Source organism: Copidosoma floridanum, unplaced genomic scaffold (assembly GCF_036245765.1).
Source record: "Copidosoma floridanum isolate Cflo_tuat_1 unplaced genomic scaffold, Cflo_Japanese_pri ptg000033l, whole genome shotgun sequence".
NCBI lineage: Eukaryota > Metazoa > Arthropoda > Insecta > Hymenoptera > Encyrtidae > Copidosoma > Copidosoma floridanum.
Window position 1 is genome coordinate 4,724,438 of NW_028321910.1, and position 26,755 is coordinate 4,751,192.

Here is a 26,755-nt window from a genome sequence, read left to right on the forward strand (position 1 = left end):
ATACAGTTGGTTTTTTTTTTTTTTTTTTAATATTGAAGAAAACACTCACTTAAAATGACTCCATTTGGTTTTTCACTTTTTGTATCACAAATGTTTTTGTACTTCTTGAACGATTAAAAATAAAGTTGCCAATTACAGTTTTCAAAGGAATTCGATGAGATTAAAAGTTATGTGATATTGCTGAGTTGCGTTACGTTACTATTACTCTAACATTATTTTAACATTGTTCGAAGAGAACAAAAAAAAGTTTTATTTTCAAAATATGATGAAAATCCAATACGTGTCATTTCCTTTCAGTGATTGTTGAGTATCAGATAACATTTACTGTACAAGAAAACTATTATAAATTTACTCCTCTTCCGCACTACAACACATTTTCATCATAGAGTTGCAAAAATAGTTTCATTATTTATTACATATTATGTGCTTCATGTTAACAAGAGCCTCTTTAAATTTGTGCTTGTACAATAATTATTAGATATACCATCAATTCTCAAAAAGATAAAGCATGTAGCGTATAATATGTTTCAAGACAAAAATGTTTAGGAAAATAGTATGTTTTAAGTAAGCACCCTTCTAATTTACTTGCCCATTCTCATCAAAAATGGGCTTACAGTTTTCAAAAAAATTACTAATAATTTTTGGCACGTGTTTAATATTGGCTTTAATATAGACTGTACGGAAGCGACTATCTAAAATACTTACAACGCGTGATGTAGCAATAAGAAATGTGTTAAAACTCATAATATATACTCTAAGAAAACATTTTTTTTTTTTTTTTTTGACAAGATATAACAAAATTGCACCATGCAATAGCTGGACAATAGCCAATAGTTAACATAGAATATCGTATACGTGCCTTGGGAACAAAGTACGGCATCATCTTTCGGGCGTTTGCCACCCTCTCTTTCGGCTCGGGTGTCAATTCACACCCAGAAGAGAATGTCGTACTTTCCTCCCTTGGTGCGTAATGCACTATTTCATACATGAAATCTTATCGAGATATTCCTCTTCACATCTAGAGACTCCGTGCACATGACAGTCAGCGCCACTACAATTTTAACATGCAAACTTATGGCAGTAACCTCCCGGTTTGACGGTGGCCACCACTACAACTAATTATATTTTCCATAATAATTAACATTGAAATGGTAACCACTTTGGCAACAGCACTGCATGCACACGGAACCTATACCATCTCCCCTCCAGAGCCCCAAAAATCTTTATATCATACATACATACATTATTTATTAATTTTTTTGCATACGTAACGGACTTATTAAATCGTAATATTCACTCACATACACTCACTTATACACATAAATATACGTATAGGTCTTACCAGATCTGCCGTTCCACATGGTGATGGTTTTTTGGATTCACCAGATAACTTCATTAACGTGGTGTATGTCGATACATTAGAAAGTATTTCTGATGCATTTAAGGAGGCTTGGGCGATTTTGAATTAAATGCTGGCTAGGTCTGAAATTCAGAGATTATATAGATAAAGTTTGCTAGATTTTTTTAGGAAAACAAAATAGGTAGGTCAACACATTTATTTTCGAGAAAACCGCTTGTGAAAATTCGTCATTTTAACACGCAACCTTACGGAACCCGAAATTCAATAGACTACCGTACCGCAATAAAAAGCTGTGGGCCCACACATTAAATTGGTACATGAACTTAAAAGTATAAAGAATCTATTATTTAAAAAAAAGAATAGGATCAACACGTTAAATTTTGAGAAAATAGCGAGGAAAACATCGAACATCAGAATTGTTTTGTTCAGGTACTTTAAGTGCGCATGCGCTGTACATTCATAAACATACAAGCATGAAAATAGAAGTCTTACACAAGTATAGGTATATAATAGCAGATGAGAGCAAGAGAGTACAGTGTTGTCAGCTTTATCGTGACAGGGCCGTCATCTTTACACAAGGTACCTCGGGAAAACTAATAAATTTTTTAATATCGATTTTCTCAATGACTTTTCCGCGTATTATTGCTATTTTGTTCACACATGTGTATAATCAAAATGATTATAAAAAAAATATTACAAAGAATCATTTGTATGACAAGTACCCCACAGGGGCCCCTCAATAGATACGACACCAAACGCCCAAGCCCCCTTAAAAACGTATCTGAGCTGAAACAGGATTTCTTCGTAAAATCAACGTAATACCTACAAACTTAATTTTACAGTTATATATTAATCTGTGTATTTTTAGTTTTGGAAATATTTATTAGAAAAATAATATAAGAACGGCGCGGCGTTCCCTCACCAGTAAGAGAGCTTTATACAGAAATAATATTTCTCTAGGGGTCAATGACTTTATTTCTGGTGAGCTCAGTCGGATTTTCTCTGTGATGATCTCACCAGAAAAAGTAAACCGAGAAAATAAAGTGCCCTAGAAAACGGCTGTTATGGAGGTACTGTATCTCCGAAACTTTCCTTTGATGTAGTGGAATTGTGAAGACAAGTTTGTTTTATGAACAGAAAGAACAATGAAGGTGTAGAGGAATATAAAAACACCGAAATAACGTACATGCGAAGAATCAAATGCAAATTTACAAAAAATCATTTTCAATACTGCATCATAAGAGTATCATAGTTACGGGCACTTTTACTGAGGTAGGTACTTGAGGGTCATTACTAAATGGTAACGGTGAACACGCTAAGGAAATAATTATAGATGAATACGTGTGTTCCTTAGTACTGCAGTCCAATAAAAACCAATAAAGAAACGAAAAGTTTGATTGCACAAAATATAGACCCAACAAAAATTTTATTGTTTCCTATTTGCCACTTATTTGGCAAATTTATTTTATTTGAGTTTATAGTAAAAAGCCCATAATTTGTTTTCAAATAAAAGTTTTTAAGATCGTATTTTCAGAGCCAAATAAATAGTTTATTGGAGTTTATAGAAATAACATTGAATCTAATCGTATGAGGTAATCCAATAACCCTTTAAATTTGTACTGGAAAAAATTTTGTTGAACCATTGGAAGATTTATCAGATAATTCTTATAATTTTTTTATTGTACTTTATAGTCAAATCGCAATTCGTAACCATGCTTGTGATATTATCAAACGTTTGGCAAGTTTATGACTGAATGGAGATTTACGGGTGCAAAAATCGAAATCAAGCCAATAGCCTGAATAATGTATTGGAATTTATTTGTCTCTCCTAATTCATCAGTGTACATAAACTTTTTTTTTTAATTATATTTGATTTTTATGGGACGATTCCCATTGGTAACCTTATCGTATTTTTTATGTGCGTTTATAGTTATTTGGTAACGGATATTTTAATAACTTTTTCTTATTAATAACCAATTAAATTTTTACTGAAAAGTATTGTCTTAAGCCGTTGGCTTATGTATCTTTTATCAGATGTGTCAAATGTATCAGGTAATTTTTTTTTCTACTTTTTTTTTATTGCAATTTAAAAGAAAAGTGCATTTTTCAATTATGCTTATAAAGGTAACATATGTTGAGAATTCTACATATCCGAATGGCAGTATACGGGTGCAAATACTGCAAATGCCGATGGCCGTAATCTATTGGTATTTATTTGTCTCTCCCGGTTTATCTGTGTACACAAATTCATTTTGTTACAAATTGTGTTTAATTTTTAGGCATCGATCCCTTTATCCCAATCTTTGTTTTTCCTTAGGATACTAGTTAATTTCAATTACGCATGTATGTTGTCACAAGCTTTAATTCTCGTACACGTAACGTTTTCTAATGATTATTGTTTTTGAGTTTGCTAAATAATAAATATCTACATAAACTAATGTGTAATATTTGTTATTCATTTTTGCAGCTTACATCATGTGTAAAAAGTTTACAGCTGACGAAAAAACATTTAAAAAACGTGTTGGGACTCATCTGTAAAACCCTCATGTAACTTATGCTTTCAGTACGATAATTGAATTCTGCATAAACTTATCGTAAACAGCCCATACATTATTTTTGGTAAATAGTTAACGTGTTATTTGCAATGTGGAACTTAGTATAAGTTCGATTTTATATAGGAATTAGTCAACTCTTATTTCTATATAACTATTTAGAAATATTTTAACTGATAATTATATTGTCTTCATCAGTTATTTGTGTTTTAAAGTGAGAATCACCATTTTATAGTATATATAGTTAATTAATCTCATTAGGTGATTGTTGCATACTATATGTAACTAATCTAATTAATGTTACACGCACTTTTTATAATCTGTACGTTAGATTATTTGTCTGTTATTTATAGCACAGTTAGCGCTTATAGCAAATGAAATTTTATTGATACTTATCCAGTTTTGGCAATAAAACATACATATAAATGCGTACAAATCGTAAAACTATAGGCAGGCCCATGTTGGTCATTATTGATTGCAGTACTTTTAAAATAAAATATTTTTTATGATCGATTTTAGGTTTAGTTTAATGTACCGTCTTTTCCAGTAGATGATTTTTTTTCTAACATCGAATCTTATACAGTTTTTAATACAATAGTATACTACTTGAAACGAAACAATAGCAATGATCATATAAATAGCTGTTTAGTAAAATAATTTCCAACAGATTTCAAACAATCGCGCGCAGAAATCACGTTTTTCTCATAAATTCCAATAAACTTCATCGGCCAAAAGGAGAGCTACAGGTATATCTACAAATGACTATATGAATCCATAAGAAACTGATCATGTAGTAGTACCAATGCTGTTGAAAATCATAATAGAAAACAAATACACCAATTTAGTAGTACCAAATAACTACAATTGAAATTGGGCAGGGATTCTCAATAAGAACCAATAATATCAATGCTTTACATCGCTGTTATATATAATAAGAACCAATATTTCCACAAAAGTATCGTGCCGTGTTCGGATTTTCCTTGTAAATTCCAATACAAAGATAAATTTTAACTTAGGGCTTTTAGATTTTAGATGCACCTGCAAAGTCAAATAAAAATCCATTATGCAGTAATCTCCACAACCATTTATTTACTGGTCAAACCTTATAGGATACTGTATGGTACAGGCTTGTTTAACTCTCGATAAATGCTGATATATTTCCCATAAGCTCCAATAAAAGTCGCTTGTTGTGTATACAGCTACATTTATTATTTATTAAATACCTGCATATCATTATAAAATCACATTGGTTAATTGTAAGGTATTTCCCATAAACACAAATAAATCTTTCATTTGTTATAGATTTTATATGAAATTACTGGTGCAAACACACATCACAGGCTTTTAAAATTTTTTTTTTATTGGTTGTTATTGGATTGCAGTACTAGGGTTCTATTCGCTCCGATCCTATGCAGAGGCTGCACTCTCTACAGCAGGTATTTGACAAACGTTCTTGCATGTAAACAAACGACTCAGAGTATACATACATGCATGTAGCTGCTCGTGAATCACTAGGCTCGGAGCAAATACAATAGGGGGATTGCAAATTCGTGTTACTCCCATTTCAAGTAGTGTAGCCTTTTAATTTTAATTTAAAATATAGTTATTGACTGCAATAAAGTACTGCAATTTATTTTGAAAAATGATTAATAATATTAGTTGACGGTTATCTACAATATGCAACTGTTTATAAATCTACTTGAACACACACACACACATATACACGTGCGCGCGTGCACACACACTCGTATAACAATGTACAAATAAACCTTTTGCAGAGGAATTTTTCTTTATCTCCTACATTGTTACATGTATTTGCCGAATATTTTAAGGAATAACAGGGTTTTCCAGCTATATAGGACCGTTTAATGAAGCCTTCTGTACCTAAAACTAATAATTTTATGTACGGTGTATAAAAAGTAATTACTTACAAAGTTTAATGAAAATATTTTTCTACGGATTTTAAATCATCTAGTGAATGATTCGTCTTAATATCTTCATCACTATAGTGAGCCAACAGGTTGTCATGAACTTCTTCCATAATCATTGAATGATCACTTAAAGCAGTAGTCAATTTGTTGCCACTTTGTGAATTTTTGGTGTGATTTATTTCTTCATCATAAGCTGTAGATGGACTTGGATTTTTCAGCACCATTTTTATGCACAATTTGTATTTTTTTTTAAACTTTCGCTGATGCAATCCAAACTGTACGGACTACGTATATCTAATTTATCGGATTTTACATTCACATCAGAATTAATTTTTTCAATCCACTTTTGTATGAAAGCCTTTTTTTGGGATGTTAAGGGTGTCTACAATAATTGTATCAAAATTAAAAAAAAAAATCTATTTGAGGTGTACGGATTAACATGAATAATTATTATTCATAACGAATATAAATTTAAATTATGAGCCATAATTTTTATGCCCTAATGCAGACTTATAAAATTGTGTATAGTTTTGATTAGTTTTGATTGAGTTTGTCGCACATCCAGCGAAGCGCCTTCGGTGAGAAAAATATGCATCTTAGTGTACCCCCCCCCCCTTCATTGTTAATGCATTTCTGTACATGTGAAATGATCAAATTATATCAAAGTGGATTGTATCTAATTTCTACAACTAATCGCCCATTGTAGTAGAAACAAATATTTACTGAGAAAAATAATGTCGCTGGTGTGCGCGAGCTACATCTTATGCACAATTGACATACATAGGCCAGAAAGTCATTAGAATTGTGAAAATAAGAATTTCATCAACCTGACAGATTATTTGTTATCAGTTAACCTAACAACTGAGGGGAACCTACGCATTCTACCGTACACACATTCACAAGCACATTACGTATTATTTTTATCCAAATCTGATGAGTTAAGGAAATTCAAATGCTTATAAATTTTTTTCTCAAATATTAAATTAAAAATAAACTGAAGAAAAAAAATTAAAAAATGTGTCATACTTTTCAAAAATTTGATTTTAAAACTTAAGTCCCAAAAATATGGGGTGAAATTAAACTCAATACATTGAAAAATATTATTAATTTATCGTATTGTCTGGAAAATGTTATTGATTTTGTACGTATAATTTTTTTTTTAATGCATTAATTTATCTACAAATTTCAAAATTTTGCTACTGCTTAGATCAATACATGTTATACACCTGGGGAATATGATGCATTGGCTCGATTATAGAAAACTTGCAGCATCGAATACCTGTAATGCAGAAAGATAAACAAGTTTTTTTCGTAACAATAAATCTCACTCAATCTTTTTTTCAACAACCACTAGTAGAAGCTACTTTTCTTTAACTACGTATTCGGGATCAAATGGCATTTATCACTGCTGCAAGTTTTAAATATTCTAGTCTTTGTTAAGAACGTCGAATCATTCAAGTAATTTTAATTCTAAGTTTATACTTACGTAGCTTGCAACTTCATTGTAACCATCAGTATCACTACAATCGTTATTTGTACTACCGTAATTATTTTTATCATCATTATTATGACCATGCACCTTTTTATTGACTAGAGTATTTAGAAAATTGTGACTGTTAGTACCATTAACATCTACTGACGATTCTGCTGAAATTTGAGTATCTTCGTGAATAACTGGCGTACTCGATTTTTCTCTTTCGTTACTAATGGCAACACTACGATTCATCTGTTTATTCTGAAATAAAATTTGCTAGCATAATGATAATAGTTACAAATTATTTTGAAAGTTGTATCTAATACATCATATCAAAAAAACTACTAGACAACGAATTTAAAACTGTACCGATGTCGGTAATCTTCTATATACTAGAATACATGGATTTGTACTGTGTTCATTATCACATTTTTCACTGCCAATAATTGCTGCATCCAATCCTTCAGTAGTAACCTAATGAATGGTAAGTACACAAGTAATAAAAAAGCTATAATTGATATTTTCAGAAATATTTCAGCTTAAATGATTTTTGACGCTGAAATCATAAAGAGATACATGGTGAAAATATTATGTTAATAGTAGTTTTCCTACCTCTGGTGTTTTTCGAGATCTTTGGACGTTTACTGTGCCCTCGGTGGGAAAAATAGAATTCGCCACATAAGCGCCATCCATTCAGGGCTCCCTTACGGACCCTCGGGCCGCAAAATCGCCCAGGCGGCGAAGGCGCTCGCGTGATGACTATGTGTTGACGCTCATGTCAACTACTATTTCGTCACATGAGCACTTACTTATGTGGCGAATCCTATTTTTCCTACCGACGGCGCAGTAAACGTCCAATTGAAAAACGCCAGAGGTAGGAAAAAGCTTGTAACTTCACATGTCTGTCCTTAAATTAGCAATCAATATTTCGTCAACACTGTATCTACACATAACATTTGAATGCGTTGAGCAACAGAAATAATTTAAAAATAAATTTTATTGACAAATCATTATCGTCGATAATAAAGATAACAAGATAATAAAGATAGCTCATGACGGAAAGATCCGGGACAACGTTCTTAATCCCTATTATATGGTTATCATGTACAAGACCTTGATTAGCGAAACACAATACGTCACACGCCCAAATTCTAGATCCAATATGACAAACATCACAAAACGGTGATCTATAAGTAATTATTAAATATTAGACAAAGTATGGATTGAATGATCTTAGGTGACTATCAAAGGGGAAAATAAAAATTGTTAAAAGAAAAAAAGAAACATTCAATGAGCAACAATGTAAAAAATACACTTTGAATAAAATGAAACTCTCATTGTTACATTATTTAATTGCATATCATTTAAAAGCCTCTCGCGATAAGCAATCTTGACACAAATATTGAGTGCTATACATCATTTATAACTCTTTAAATGGTGCTAGCTTTGTTAGGTGTGGTCTCGTGACAGTCATGACCGGTGGTACGTACACTCACACATACATTCGCATACACTCACACACGCACACAACATATAAAAAACAGAGTATTAATGCAAAAAAAAAAATTTAATTTACCGACGTGATCTTTTCGTCATCAAAGCATAACCAAATATTTTCAACGAAATCGTGAATGTAAACATAGTAGTGGCCACTATTAACGTTTTCACTATGTATTATCACAGAATATAGTTCGTATGATGGATATTCAACTTCAGACCCTAAAACAAAAAGTATTTTCTAAACAGTATTGCGGCTTTTATAACGCATCCACGAAGGTATGCTATCATTTTTGTACCCAGAGCCGCATTTCAAAAAGTTTCTGATCTCAATTCAAATATGATCAAAACTAAATGAGTACAAGCACGTTTTTAACTAATCAGTCTATGGTCAGATTTGTGAAAAAGTACTCGATAAAATTTTTTGAAAGAGGTTTAATATTTAAATTTAAAAGCTACATCTGTATGAAATAAAAGTTATGTCTTACCTCCTTCTGAACAGTTAATATGTTTTGTTATATCTATATCTTCCAATTAATTCATTAACAATTTTGCATTCAAAACAATTTCGAATCGTATTCTAAAAAAAAACAAAAATGTAATCTTACATGTACGGATGAATTACTGAATATCTCATACGTTAAAAAGTGGTAATTATTATTATATAAAATTTCGTACTTATAATTGAGTTTGACTCTTTTCCCAAAAGTTTCATCGATTCTTCTCAAATGCAGAGTTAAAATACGCGGTAGCTGAATGAATTGCAGACCTTTTACTGCATTACAATAGTTTTGGCAGTAGTTGCAGAATCTGCTTTGTACAATAAATGGTTGCATTAATACTTTTAGCCCTCTTTTCTAAACAAAGAATTTGTACTTTATCGCTAGGTGCACATTAGAGTCAAGTATGTATAAAATAATATTTTATACGTTAACTGTCACTGCAAGACAATCTTTTTCACCATACTTTGCTGAAAGTAGGAACTTTACTTTCGCTTCGCGGAAAAAAAAATTCCTCCTCCCGGCGCACGATTGGTAAAAAATCGTATACACACCACGGGAGGAAATAAAGAATGCTCAGATCACACGTTTGACACCCTCATTACGTAATGCACTATTTTCAGACTCAAATTATTGCGTTTATCCAATTACTTTTGAAAATGCAAAATGTTAAGTAAAGAAAGTCTCAGATCGGCTGCATATTGTCGCCCAAGGCGCAGCCGATTATGTATTCCATATGAAGTGGTAAAAGCAGGCTCTCTGAACTGCATAGGATTTAGAGCTCTTGTTCATTCTGTGTATTATTTAAAATTATATGTGAAGAGAAAGCTTTCTGGACTACTTAGGATTTAGAACTTCTGTTTATTTTATATATTTTCCGTTATAATATGGCAAAAGCAGAATCTTTGGGCAGCTTATAATTTATAGCTTGTGTTTATTCTATTTATTATCCGTAATGATATGGCAAAAGGAGGATGTTTGGGCTGCTTAGGATTGGGAGCTCTTTTTTATTTTATTTATTTATCTGAAGTCATATAACAAAAGTAGTTTATCTGTGATACTTTGGATTAGAGCTACTGTTTATTTTTTTTTATTTATTGCAATATATATGGCAAAAGCCACCTCTCGGGGCTACTTGTGATCGAGCGTATTGTAATCTAATTCATTTATGTATATATAAGTGGCAAGAGCAGTTTCTCTGGGCTGCTACAGACTGAGAGCTGCTATGAATGTGAAATCAAAATGCGTCTCATGGTACGCGTGTTAACTTGGTAATTTTTAGATTTTTTATTTTGGGCTTCAATGACAAGATTTTGATAGGCGTAATACGAAAAAATTGAACGGTTAAATAACAATCACCTTTAAGTATGTAATATTACAATTTGAGTAACAATTTTTGTATCAAATTGCATTCAATTGCATTGCAATGATGTAATGGGAACCAAATTTGCGGATATAACTAATCATTATTAAGAGGGAAAAGAAATACGTAAAAATATATTTGTAAAATGTTTTCACATTCTTTACTCAAAAGTGTCAATCTGCAGAATTAATAGTAACAATAATTATTTACAATCAAATAAAAATAATTTTAAATTTTGTGACGGCTTGAAAAATGGTTTCTCTTATGAAAGCACATGCTACTATGAATTAACCTACACTTTAATGTACCAGCTTTGATTTTCTAAAAGAAGATTTATTTATTTTAAAAAAGTATATTACGCACCAAGGGAGCAAAGTACGGCATTCTCTCCCAGGTGTGAGGATCGTCTTCGGCTCGGGTGGCAGACACCCTGGAGATGATGCCATATTTTGTTCCTGTGACCCGTATGCAATTTTTCCTTTCCCTCCTCCATAAATACAATGCTTTTCCGTGATTTTAAGGAGAAAAATGCTACATTATCTTTGAGGTACAAATCGCATTATCTGGTTATTAAGTAAAGTATTTCGGCATCCCCTACGATGAAATTGCCTCCCGAGCCAAAGGCGAGGAAGGCAACTATGCAGAGTATAGCAAAATACTTTTCCTATGGGCAGATAATGCGATTTCTTACCTAGGAGGAATGTGGCATTTTGCTCCCTGAACACAAAGAACAAAGTCGTACTTTTGGCAAGGAAATGAGAAAAGCTTATATATGTTAATAGTACATTACGCACCTAGTGAGCGAGGTTCAGAATATCGCAGATTTCACATGAATGAACGGTTAATGTAAAATCTAGGGCATTTCTTAACCTCTGAACGTGGTGCGTAGAAAATCGCGCCTGTAGCGGGCGGTAATTTTCACTTACGGAGCACCAGTGACGTAATAAAATTTTTTTTAAAATGATAAGGAAGCGCATCTAAATATTTTTAGAAAATTGCATCCGGTAAGTTTGTAGCCAATGAGGTGAAGAAAAAATGAGCCCTGGTTAATTAAAATGGGATAGTTGAAAATATTTGAAAGAGAAGAGCATTTTTATTTAATATACACGCTGCATTGATGAATAAATTCGAAAAATTTTTGAAAAAATATACCCTATGTTTGAAATGAAGTGGCAATTTAGAAAATTAGGTAAAGTTTTATGATTAGTTAAAATTTCAGCTTGGTAAAATATTTTGTAAATTTATTATTTATCAAAGAAAGTCTTGTTTGGTAGAATTTTAAAATTTAGGCAATACTGCAGGGAATTTCTACCAGATGAAATCCATTTAAAGTTTATTTGTTTTAAAAGAAAATTTTGTTGGGTGGAATTTCTGAATATTAGGCAAAATTTCCAAGTCTACAGAAAATAGTGATATGATGTACATATTATTTTTACTGTAATCAAAGTGAACTAAACGTAACGATACGAAACAAACTGAAAAAGGGAGAGAGGAGTTTGATATTTACGAATGTTGACATCAAAAGTACACACCAGAGTGCCTAATGAATGTTGTGAATCTCCAATAGGAACCGAAATATCGACGAAGGGGATTTGATGATATGACAAAGTTTCACATTGAATACATTTAACGCAGTCAGCATATCGTCCTAAGAAAAATATAGTTATTGTTATAGTTATTACTTATTATATTATGTAAAAGTATAGTTATTATTGGAATCAAAAATAATTAGTGTTGTTAAGAAATTAACCTATGAAAAAATTTTCCATTAAATCTGAGTCATTGCAATTAATGAAGTGCTCATGAAGTTTATTGAAAAGTTGAAGACAAAACTCTTGGACATCAATTTGTCTATCGCTATCCCATCCCAAAATTGTAGTCAATCGATTCGTAGTAATAAAACACTTTTTAGAAAACTGTGGAATAAACATTAATGATAGTCACAATCAATACATGTAATCAGAGATATTATCAAAAATTTTTATTTTTTCATAATAACCTATTACAGGTATTACCACAAACAAAGCTGCAATGCCTTTCTTCTTTGATAATTACTTCTTCATAAAAAGTAATTGAAAAAAATGTTTTTGGTCACTGGTAAAACAAAATACGTAAGTCACCATAAAAAAAAGTGTGAATCATTTAAAGTAATGTTGGAATAAAAAAAAAAAAAAAATTTGCTCCAAGTGAGATTAGAACCCGGAGCCACAAAACTAAAATTCAACCTCCTGCTCTAGCCATCTGAGCTATTAACGTATAGGGTATAATAATACTAAAAGTTACATTATGTTTATCGTAAAGTCTTGAAGCTTTTGAGATTGAATTTAAGCTTTATTATATTATTGCCGTTAAGCTATGTATTAATGGTAAAAAAATATAAATAAACAAATAAAGATATCAGTGCAATGAAGCGTTTAGGTAAAGGTGTTCAGTATATTAGTAAACAATATTACTTAATACAAAAAATATTTGAGCATACTGTGTCGTTGTGGTGAATGCTTTTATTTATTATTCAATAATTTCACTTATCATAAAAGTGAAGAACAATCTAGCGCACTGGATTATTGGGATAAAGGCGCTTGTTTATTAATAAAGCAAAATAATTTACTAATTGTGTTGAGCTTGTCATTTTTTGAAAAATGAAAGAATAATTTTTAATAACCTGACAATTACGTTTTTGTCTGTATAGTTGAACGAATAATCAACTGCATTTAAGAAGCTCATCTTTCTTTCAGAGAGGAAAAGCGAGAAAAGTATTACGCGCAGCTCTTTTCCGTATTAGCAGTGTACAACTATAGCTTGTGACGTGGCAAATCAAAGGTGTGTATGAGCACGTCACAGAGCCCTTATCATCGCGAATAAACGGCGAGAGTCTCAAAGATAGCTCTCTCTTTCCCTCGTGTATGTGGCTTACTAAGTATAACACGCGGAATTTCGATACAAGGCCCAGAGGCCGTGATAATACAAACAATCTAAGAGCTCGGCTTGACTCTCCCTCCCATGGTCCTACAAAGACACCTTAGTAATGTGTATATGAGAAATATAATGAAAGTAGGCTGTAGGTCCGTGAGCGATAGCTGTCAGTGTATTGGGAGATAGCTTGGTGGCGGTGGTCAACCGGTGAGGCCAGAGATTAGTAGAGAGATTGCTGACTGCAATGCTACGGCGCGAGTTCACTTTTGGCCACTGTTTCGAGCGCCCCGTCGCGGCCAAGCGCTCGAACCAGGCACACATATTTTTTTTTTATTTGAGAAGCGTGGAGGGGGTATACCGAGTGTGTGCCTACGGATTCGCGTGGAAATGGGCATGTAGGCACATACTTTGGAGACGCGTGGAAGGGGTATACTGAATATGTGCCTACGGAGAGAGGAGTGGTGTGTGGTGCATGGAAATGCCGACTACAGCTATATAACTATATATACCCGCGTATATCATAGCGAAAGAAAGCGACGAGTCTTTCTCGCTATCTTCTTTCACTAACTTCTTAAATAAGGTCTTAGAAATTAAGGGGAAATAGAGAAGAAAAAAAGATTTTACATCTAATATTTGTAAAATAAAAAAACCTATTTTAATTTATAATTCTCTATAACATATGAAAGTTTAAGAGAGGCTAGCCATATTATTTTTCGAAAATTAAATCATACAAATAAATGTTTACGCAATTGGAAGCTCAGACTTTCAAGGCATTTATTTTTTAGTTCTTCTTATACTTTGGATTTCGTTTAGTACTGCGTATCAAAGTACGTTGAAAAATATTTAGCTTGAAATATTTTTTGAGGTTGATAGTATGGCTGTAAGCACCTTAAATATAAATTATTATTTTTACTTATCATTATCGCTATGAACTGTAGGCCAAGCTCCGGATGGTATCAATGAACATATGTGACTTTAGGTTATATAGGGTCCGAAGTTTGAATAGCTGAGATGGCTAGGGCTTATGCCTTCGACGGCATATTTTGGCGATTTGGGGTTCAATTCTGATTGCCCTTGGATTTTTTTTTTTTTTTTAATATAATTCAGTATTCTATTTCAATTTCTTATTGCAACTTTCATTTTAATTTATGAATATTGTCAACACTTTTTTTTCGGGCACGTTAAAAAAATTTTATTTTTAATACTGTGTCACGTACATAGAATCCTACGCAACAACTGACTATTTAATAATTTATGACGTTAATAGTTATAGCTGGCAAGGCTAATTCATAATTTTAAAGGTAATAATTTGAATGATAGTTACATTGATAACTAACTAAATACTTGGTAGATCATATAAATCTTTATGTGCGTATTCGTATGCTTGCATGTGTGTGATCTCAGACTTTTTGACCAATGTCAGTGATTCAGGACTCAGAAGGATTACTTTTTCATATTGTTACGATGGCTTGGGAAAAACAATCGTCATAGCTTTTTAAGGTTGTCATACCTCTTGACGATTTCTTAATTTTTTTAAGCAGATTGTTGTATTATTCAGGTAAAAAATATTCTTATACATATTTTAGTTTTACTTAGGGAAAATTCAAACAATTACATTTTTTTTAATCTCTCCATACGTTATACAGTTTCATTTAGAACAATAAAACAATTTTTTTTCTTTCGATTCATGCATTCAAAATTAGTATTTCAATAAGATTGATAGAACAATTCCCTAATTTGTAATTTTAATTAAATTCTTAACAAGATCTTATTTCATACAGTACGAAAAAACCACATTTTCTATTTTCGCACACTCCATAAGAGTTTTTTTTTTTTGATAATTTTACTTTAATGTGATAAATATTATGATTTCATTGACAGGTTTTACACATCTGAGCTTGTAATTTATATATGTACATTTTAATACTTACTGTAGCTAAAAAAAATAAATGTAGTTTGGTTTGTTCTTAAATATCTTATACGATTGTTTCATGACAAAAAACTTTAGATTGCAATAAATGACTAAAACTTTTAATTTGCTACTCAACATAATTTAATATTGTTGAATAAATTTCTACCTGCAGAGAAAATACTGAAACATTTAACGATAGCAAGGCTCATTTATAATTTTATGATACCAAACAAATGATTTTTAAGGTTATGAATAAAATTTAAATGGTTTCAAACTTCCCAAAAATTATAAACATCCAGTTTACAAGAGAAAATAGCCAGAGGCCCAAAAAATTTACTTTCGTTTTAATAATTTCCTCAACAATTATTACCAGTAAATTTCTACAGTAATATTTTTTCAATCAAAAAAAGTGGGTACTTAATATTTTTATGCTGTCAGCACATAGATATTAAAATTATATCAAATCCTACAATCCAAATTGCACCAGTGGCTTTGATAAATTCATGCAAACTTTACATATTATTAAAATTGATACAACAATTTCCTTATTTGTAATATCAATTTAATTTTCGAAATAATTTTATTTTATAGAGCCCGAATTGCTTAATTTTTATTTTTTTTCTTTCCATAAAGTTTTTAGATCTTATATTTTTTTTTTCATCAAATAATAATTTTATTTTAATTAAATAAATACTATGCCCTTTTTTTCCTCTTGATTTAAAAAAGCTCTTTCATGTCTTCTACTCTGAAAAGACTATTTCTTGGGCTGACCCACCGACATTATTCAGCGATTCAAGAAATTGTAAGACTAATAAAAAAAATTGAACCACATCCTAAATTATGAATAAAAATCGGGCCTTACTTTAAACAAACAAATTTTTAGTGCAAAATCTTCAAAAATCCACTCAGTTTTCTGACACTCTAAAAAGCTATCGTTAAATGTTTCAGTATTTTCTCTGCAGGTAGAAATTTATTCAACAATATTAAATTATGTTAAGTAGCAAATTAAAAGTTTTAGTCATTTATTGCAATCTAAAGTTTTTTGTCATGAAACAATCGTATAAGATATTTAAGAACAAACCAAACTACATTTATTTTTTTTAGCTACAGTAAGTATTAAAATGTACATATATAAATTACAAGCTCAGATGTGTAAAACCTGTCAATGAAATCATAATATTTATCACATTAAAGTAAAATTATCAAAAAAAAAAAACTCTTATGGAGTGTGCGAAAATAGAAAATGTGGTTTTTTCGTACTGTATGAAATAAGATCTTGTTAAGAATTTAATTAAAATTACAAATTAGGGAATTGTTCTATCAATCTTATTGAAATACTAATTTTGAATGCATGAATCGAAAGAAAAAAAATTGTTTTATTGTTCTAAATGAAACTGTATAACGTATGGAGAGATTAAAAAAAATGTAATTGTTTGAATTTTCCCTAAGTAAAACTAAAATATGTATAAGAATATTTTTTACCTGAATAATACAACAATCTGCTTAAAAAAATTAAGAAATCGTCAAGAGGTATGACAACCTTAAAAAGCTATGACGATTGTTTTTCCCAAGCCATCGTAACAATATGAAAAAGTAATCCTTCTGAGTCCTGAATCACTGACATTGGTCAAAAAGTCTGAGATCACACACATGCAAGCATACGAATACGCACATAAAGATTTATATGATCTACCAAGTATTTAGTTAGTTATCAATGTAACTATCATTCAAATTATTACCTTTAAAATTATGAATTAGCCTTGCCAGCTATAACTATTAACGTCATAAATTATTAAATAGTCAGTCGTTGCGTAGGATTCTATGTACGTGACACAGTATTAAAAATAAAATTTTTTTAACGTGCCCGAAAAAAAAGTGTTGACAATATTCATAAATTGAAATGAAAGTTGCAATAAGAAATTGAAATAGAATACTGAATTATATTAAAAAAAAAAAAAAAATCCAAGGGCAATCAGAATTGAACCCCAAATCGCCAAAATATGCCGTCGAAGGCATAAGCCCTAGCCATCTCAGCTATTCAAACTTCGGACCCTATATAACCTAAAGTCACATATGTTCATTGATAGTTATATAGCTGTAGTCGGCATTTCCATGCACCACACACCACTCCTCTCTCCGTAGGCACATATTCAGTATACCCCTTCCACGCGTCTCCAAAGTATGTGCCTACATGTCCATTTCCACGCGAATCCGTAGGCACACACTCGGTATACCCCCTCCACGCTTCTCAAATAAAAGGGTCGGCGACAATTTCCATACACACAAAAAGTGTTTTCTCATTTCAAAGTTGGCAACACTCACTTCAGAGATACGCTAGTTCTATGGACGTAGTGCGAAGAAAGGTCAAGAGATAGCGCTAGTGGTTCATTTTTGTAAGCACGAATAACACGTAACAGAAATATATAAGCCAATTTCGAGCGCGCTATACTTAATCGTTCATACAGCCGTTTGATGAGAGCTAGCGTGCGCTAATTTAGCGCGCGCTAGCCATTCTTCTACAGCCGTTTGATGAGAGCTAGTGTGCGCTAATTTAGCGCGCACTAGCCATTCTTCTACAGCCGTTTGATGAGAGCTAGCGTGCGCTAATTTAGCGCGCACTAGCCATTCCTCTACAGCCGTTTGATGAGAGCTAGCGTGCGCTAATTTAGCGCGCGCTAGCCATTCTTCTACAGCCGTTTGATGAGAGCTAGCGTGCGCTAATTTAGCGCGCACTAGCCATTCTTCTACAGCCGTTTGATGAGAGCTAGCGTGCGCTAATTTAGCGCGCACTAGCCATTCTTCTACAGCCGTTTGATGAGAGCTAGCGTGCGCTAATTTAGCGCACGCTACTACTTAAATATATAATTCGTTATTGTATATATTCGTTAGTGTTGTTTCAATATAATAATATGATTTATACTGCAAGCCTCCGCAACTAAGGACTTGAGTGTTTTATTTTTTTTATTCATATGATGCAATATTAATAATAATAATAATAATAATAATAATAATAATAATAATAATTTTGTAAATTACCTTTAGTGGGGAGTAACCCAATATCCCTTTGCATTAGTTATTGAAATAATCGTAATTATCTGTCAATGAAGCATCGGCTTTAAGTAATCTCAATATCATTTTGTGTTTTTAAAGTCGATAAACACAGTAATATGTACTTGCAACCGTCGGTACTACATTTTACCGGGTACAAATAAGCCCTAACTGATCCAATAATTGAATATATATATATATATATATATTTAATCCATAAATATAAAGTTATTGCATGCAAAAAGCGTACTGACACTAAGCGATCCAACTCTTCTATCTATTTATTTATACAAAAAAATTGCTTATGACGTCATGGCAAGTTCGCGAACGCTGGCCAGCGCATGCGAGCTTGCGATGTATATTATAAGTGCTCATGATGGTTGCGCGCACCAAATAGCGCATGAAAAATGGGAATGGAATGCATGTTATCGTAATTGCGCGCACGATAGTTAGCGACGCGAACTCGCGATGTTGTATAAACCCTAACAAGTGATAAAAGTACATACATTACATTTTTAATGGAATAGTGTTAAGAAAGTAATGATTATTGCTTACTTTGATACTTCGTACATTATTACATATATATATATATACTAATAAATATATTTACATATACAAACACATAATATTAAATTTTGTACATGCAAAAATCTCCTTTTTATCAAATATTTTCAATATTCATGAAAAATACTACATTTCATCGATGGGATCAACTTTCCTTACAACTTGTCTTTTACTTCAGAGATCTTGCGCAGCGTTGAGATTCTATCGTGAACACGCAATTTAAGTCTAGACGCAATTACGACTGTTTTTACTCTTTTCATGAGAACTGCACCTTCAATTGTAATACATCGCAAGAAACGTAGCATTCAACGATTTGTCAAAATGGGACTTGCCGACACTTGCATGACCACAACTTTCTATGTTGACCTTCCTGTTGCACGTTAAAAAAATTATAATAAATTGAAGTGTTTATTATGTACCCATTTTTTTCTCTTTTAAAAGACTTGACTTGCCATTACTCGTACATAATATAATGTAATGCTGGTTCTTTTCGCGTGTGGTGACTAGCACTAGTAAGCGTGCGCAAGTCCTCTTAGTACTAATTATAACCTTTCGCAAGGGCTATTGTGCGTTAACTTATTTATACTATAATAAATTCTCTTGAGGAAGCTTGCGAGAACTAACTGTTGCACCTGAACTACTTTCAGTACAATTACGTAGGACAGTTAACAATAATTACATCTTTTTTATTGAGAGAATACTGTCTACGTAATTTGATTATTATTTCCGACAATTTTTCAACATTATTAATATCTATGTTAATGCATACTGCATCTTTACATTTTTGCAGTTGAACACTATCAACAGATACTTCTCGAACATTCATTACAATTTTTTTGGCTTTTTCTTTTTCTAGCTTAATGAGTTCTTTGATATCAGGTAGCTCATTTATACATGGTAGTGCACTACTTCTCAAATTGTCACTCACATTATCTAAATTCGTTTCAATCATGTCCCACAACTTAGAGTAGCTGTCATTATTTTCAATTGTATTTTTTTTAGCTTCTCTTGACTTGTACGTGCCTTTTTCTATTGATACTTTTTCAACTCGTGCAGTTACTAGTATTAGTTTGATGTTTCCTGTTAAATTTATTTTTTCTTTATTAAACTGATACGCAAACAAGTTATTAATCCTATTATTCAATGTAAACAATTAGTGTAACAAATATTACATTTAACAGTGCATCGACATTTAAAAATTTTTTCATAACGAATAGTAATTTTATTGACAGCCTTGTCTTTCCTATTCAATTTTATTTTTTAAATACATACAAAAAAGTTGATTTCAAAGTAGACTGTATGTTTCAAGACAAAATTGAGTATGCCTAAAATATCAACAATTAGACAGTCTACCACCACCGTAGTTTGAAATTTTTTTTAATCGTTTGTATGTAAGTATTGATATTCATAAAATTTTATTTTCTGATAATAGCTTAACCACATGAACCCCTTAAATGGAGGTTCCAGCAAAAAATACAAAGTGTTACAGGACGCTGAAAACAATTAGGTTCTTTTTAATAAGATTATGTTTATATAAATTTTTTCAATATTTTCTCCCAGATAAATTTTGAAGAAAAAATTGGTTTATTCGCAAATTTGACATTGACTCGCACGGAAGTCAGTAATTATGTTGTTTTCAAACTAATACTTAAATGAATCAAAACTTTCAAACAAACATTCCTCCTATTCAAAAAATCACGTAATCAAAAATAAGCTGTCTTTTACAACAAAATAAACGACAAATAAAAATAAACGAAAAATCTTCAAAAAAGTTACATGGAATAAAATTCAATTAGGGACCACCATAAGAACCTGCATCAAATTGCGGATGTAGATGATTTTTTTTCGAAAATACATCTGACAAACTACGTAGAAAAATATTCATTTGCACTTATGATGGTATTAAAAAAAAACGTAATTGTTTCTCAGTGGTTCCAACTATGTTTTATTTTTGGCCAAAACCTATTTGAAGGATAAAAAATCTTTAACAAATGCATTGTTTTTTTGTAACGTTTACACTTGCAATACAATTTTACGTCTACATTGTAATAGGTAAAGTCTACTCACCAATAAAAGTATTTATGTGTGGTTTTTTTGGCAGCGAGTCATTCATATCGCGATGGAATGTCTCAGTAAAATTGTTGCTTCGGTCTTCATACATTTTGTATACTGAAAAGTATTCAGCACCGCATTTTACTAACCATTCTCGTTCAAAGTACTGCAAAAATTTCGTAAAATATTCGCCATATTCATTTTTGCATGTATTTTTTATCGCTTTGAATGTCTCATCAATTCTTTCTTGTGGTATCAAAGCCAAAGCTATTAATTGTTTTAAGATTATGAATATTTCCGGGTGGTTAAAGGAATTTTTTGTTGGAGTAATTACCTTTAACTCTTCAGCTTTTTGTATCAAAGCCTGAAAAACATAAGAAAAATTAATTGATTGTCCTATACAGCAGACACTTTACATATTTCTCATACTTTTGTAAAAAAACAAAGAAAAATAAAATTAATTATAAAATTTTTTCGTAAAACGAAAATTCTATAAGTCTGACAAAAGAACGAATAAAAATTTCTTACGACAAATTTGAACATGTAGCATTAAATCTTTCATATTTATTCTTCATAAGTAGCAAACTGACATATACATTGCCTCGCATATTGCATGTACCGATACTCGTTAAGATACATAAAACAAAATACAAATGTATGAGTTAAAAAAAAAGTGTGAAGGCAACTCGTTAGAAAAATGTACGAAATACTAAGAGCAACTTACATGCGCAAAGTGGAAATAACAACACTTCACCATTATGCCAGGAAATACTATTTTGATTCCTTTTCGAATTGCGATTTCAAAATCACACATGCAGAAGATTGGAGCAAATGATGGAAAATGTTGTTTAATATACGTAAATAGCCTGACGTAACAGTCAGTGCTTTTGTTCGACATGATGGAAAACATTGCTGGCATTGCCTAAACAATTAAAACAAAGCCATAAGTCAATTAAATACAACTAATATATTTAAAAAATTGTGTGTACAGGGAATGCGCAATCACAAGCCAAAACCGTATACTACGATCAGCTGTAATCACTGGAAAAAAATAGAGCTGAAACTGGCCTTTCGCCAAAGTAGTACTTTCCAAGCTTGGCTGCCCATTGATGGTCTCCAAAACTCTGATATATATTGTGTCAGGGTAATTAAAATTTATTTAATTCAATTTTACAATGGCACAAGCGGTCGAAAAGAGGTTAAAAAATTTTTTTATCCATTATTTTTGGGGACGCGTTAATATGTACCCCGTATTTTTAAAGCTTGTTGGCCTTTCATGGCTTGAAAATCCCATAGAGTGTGTATAAAATTAATATTAACGTTTTCCAATCGTTTGTAACGTACCACAAGAGATAAAAAAAAAGTAAAAAATTTTTATCCCACTTTTTACGTATGCGCGTATATACGTATCTACGGAAAACTGTGTTTAGCAAGTCAATTTTTATATTTACATTAGCCAGCTAGCGTGCGCTATTCTAGCGTACGCTACTTCTTAGACGTAAAATTATTTATTAACCCGCCCGTCCAGATTTTTAAATTTATATTTATATAAGGCAGCTAGCGTGCGCTATTCTATCGTGCGCTACTACTTAGTTGTAAAATTCGTTATTAATCCGCCCGCGCTAATTTTTTAAATAATATTTACATCAGCCAGCTAGCGTGCGCTATTCTAGCGTGCGCTACTACTTAGTTATAAAAGTATTCATTAACCGGCCTGCCTTAATTTTTATATTTACATTATTCAGCTGTCGTGCGCTATGCATTCTAACGTATCACAAGAGCTTAAAAAAAAGTAAAAAATTTTTATACCAAATTTTTATACTTTTTACGTATGCGTGTATGTACGTATCTACGGAAAACTTCAAGTCTTGCAACTTTTGTTTGTTATAAAAACGTACAGAAACACTAGGGATATTGAATTTCCAATGATTTTTAAGCTAGGTTAATCAAAAAAGAAAAAAAATTTTAGTCCGCCGCTCTTGAGGCCTGATTCGTCTCTGGTGAGGCTACTTTTCCTTACGGCTAGTTTCAGCTTCATGTAATAAAGAGCTGTTTCAGAGAATCACTTTCGTATGTGAGCAATTTCACGTTGAATGTGCATTTAGAATTTCCCACTTTTTGGACAAGGTAAAATTAAAGGCATACCTATGATAGACGGTTTTTTCATCCCCACACGTGTACAAACACGAGAAAATTCGTTAATACGGAAAAAGTTGAGAAAGACTAACTTTCTTTCTTAGTTTTTTCAAAAAATTTATGCACAAGTACGAAAAACTTTAACCAATAGAAGAGAGGGTGAACACTTTTGTTTATGATGTTTTTTTTACTCATTACAATTCCATAAAAATATTCTTAAAGTGCTTGAAATAGGATTTCATGTAAGTACTAATAAATTTACTTGAAAATGTTGACTCCGTCAAAAAATACAGCTCATTTTAGTTAAGGCTTAAGACTCACAAAATCCGTCCCGATTGATTTCTGAAAAAATCACAAACTTTATTCAAACTCACAATGAAGGAATTATAATAAAATTCTAATTAAATTTTAGTTTTTTGGAAAATATACGTTTTGTCACAAGTTTTCGCTGAAGTTATGAAAAAATCTCGATCTCGACGGTTGTTGGTGCGACTGTAAAAGTAGCCATAAAATTCGATTAAAGTGACATTTTTGACTTACCGTTTTTTAATTAAAGCTTTGATAAAGCTCAAAGCTGCTATGCGTGAAAAGAAAAGGCGTGAGATTATGTTTTATTTTAATCAATAAAACAGGTACGGCTACTTTTACGATTGCACCAACTATCTACAAAAACGAGATTGTTTGGATCGCGTATATTAACGAATTTTCTTGAGTTTGTGGATGTGTGGGAAAGAAAAATTAACATTACACATGGAATAGTTCATGTATGTACAGGAATAAATATATAAGTGAATCGCTAAATTTTGCTTGCCATGTCTGTGCAGAAGTATACACCTACCTTACGTAGATGTCCATTAGTTACTTTCACCATTATAGTAACAAATTGATAAGCTCCTTTGATGTTTGGTACTGTACGGAACGTGCCATCAATGAATATTTTTTTGGAATACGGCATCAAACTTTGAAGTAATACGGAATCATATATATATATATTTGTTGCTTCTACTGGTTGCCTTTGGATAATCGTTTGAAATTGATCAACATGAACGGTTAAGGAAAACTCTTTGTTTTTTCCATACTTCAAAGTCTTCACCGATTCATCGCTGGTTAACACAGAACCCAACTCACGCATGGTATAACTTTTTGACTGTACATTCGTGTCATTCGGATTTTCGGAATGTACGTACCTCTGTATTGTGCGTCGAGATTGAGCGTATGGTATATCCACTGCTACTTCCATGTGCCTACAAAATTTGTTAGAAACTCGTATAATTACAATTTGTGTGAATGCATTTAACGAGTGGAATAATACATTGTTTATAATATTTTTTTTAAAACTTATTTCAATCATTGTAGATCGCAATATCTAATTTTGGAATATTATAATTTTTTTTTGTAGGAAACTCAACGAAACTCATGCAAATTACTTAAAAAAAAAAAAAAAAAAAAAAAAAAAAAAAAAAAAAAAAAAATTTGATAAAAAAAATTTTAATCAATTAAAACTTCAATGTACGCTCATTGTAACACACAACTACAACAACTCAACACTTACTGGGAATAATAAGTAGCTATAAAATATTTGTTACTAACGTCTATCTTATTACAGAATTCTCTTATATAAACCCTTGAAGGGTTGTTCTAGTATTAAGCCTCAACTTCAATCAGCGATTACTTTTAAAGAAATATTACGCATTTTACAGCTTAAATAAAAGCTGATTCCAAGCACTTCAAATAACTGTTTGTAAAAGTTCTTTAATCATTAAGGATGGAAAACTATGTGTGAAAAAGTGCGCCGCAAGTTTCCGTTGATCTCATCTTTTCGAATGTTCGCTAAATGTAACAGAAAAGCTAAAAAAAAGTTTGTCACCCTCCACTCTGTATGTTTACAATCTCTGACATATGTATATATATATAATAAATGCACTTAATTTGCATGTCATTAAATGGTATTTCACAAACGTAGGCAATAGTGTAATACTCTTACTGTAACATAGCCGTTTTGTAAACATTCTTAGGCTTTATCTGATTAACAGCGCTGTACACACGCATTGTCCTGTAGAACTCCATTTTTTTTTCTCGAAGATGGTCTGGAGGATGATTGTGTTCTTCATGCGTTGGAAAATACTCTTTATCTCGGTAAATACCCCGTGCCTGACATGGTTGTCCTCCATCATCACTGTTCGTATCTGTGTTGTGGCTCTTTGGTACTTTGTACTTTATACATCGTAAGTAACTGCACAGTAAAAAAAAAATTTTTTTGCAGCAACATGTGAGAGCAAACGAAATGAATGGTTGTAATGAAAATGTTATGTGCGATTTCTTTTGCAGCTACACTAAACTATTTTGAACAAGGCAAAATTCGACATGGCACACGAATGCTATTCATGATTTACGGAAAAATGCTGAAAATAAATGCTTTACGATCACATGTATTTGTACCATACATGCAATTAAGAACACGTGTCGTTGTAATTTCCTTTCTATGTATTACATAAAAGCTACTGAAACCATAACTAAAAAAACATTTATTATCAGATAAAGATTTTAACTGAATCATGATCGTTATAATGTGCAAGAAGTAATAATGGAGTGTGTACATGGACTCCTTCTTATAACAATTTTTGGGGTTTTGTATTTAACGATTAATAAAATTTTTAATGTATTAAACACTGCTTAAGTTTTGGAAAGTATTTTTGAAACTATTTTTTTTTTTTTTTTTTTTTTTGGTAATTAAATGTATTACAGCGCCCGCTAGTTCGCGCACGCGATAAACCCCCCTACTGCGAGTACGCGATGTAGCGTATGAAATTTCGCGTAGATAACCCATTTTATTTCGTGGATGAGTTATATGTATGGAAAATACAGTGTATCGCATTTTTATTTGCATTAACAATGTCAATTCGTAACGACAGATCAATGAAAGAGATAAAAGTCGAAGACAAGGGTAGAAATAGTAAAACTTACACTTTGTTGTTACGTTCTTTGTACTTGTAGTAAGAATATCCATCAAACTGCCACGGGCTATTGCCTCGCACCCCCTTTAGTGGCAATAATTTTTCCATAATCAACAGAATAAATTACACTCTGTAATACTTATCCTAAATACTGTATTACTATCGTAAACATAAAACGTAGCTACGGGTCAACATTGATCTACACGAGAAAAAAGCTAAGCACAGTAGGGATCCTACTACTAAAGCTACTACTAATGTGGTGTCTAACAACGCAAGTCAATAGTATATGGTGTATACACGTGTATTCTGCAAAGGTATAAATAATACATATGTGGGCATTACAATATTGTACACGGAATTTTTAAATGTTGTTTCAAATTACTTTCTTACGGTGGTACTGCACTAAAATTTGTAAAAGAGTTCTACCTTTTTTTAATTAATAAATTAATTGACATGATGCGTAGGTGGTTTAATTGTACGTCGATTACAATGTGACCCC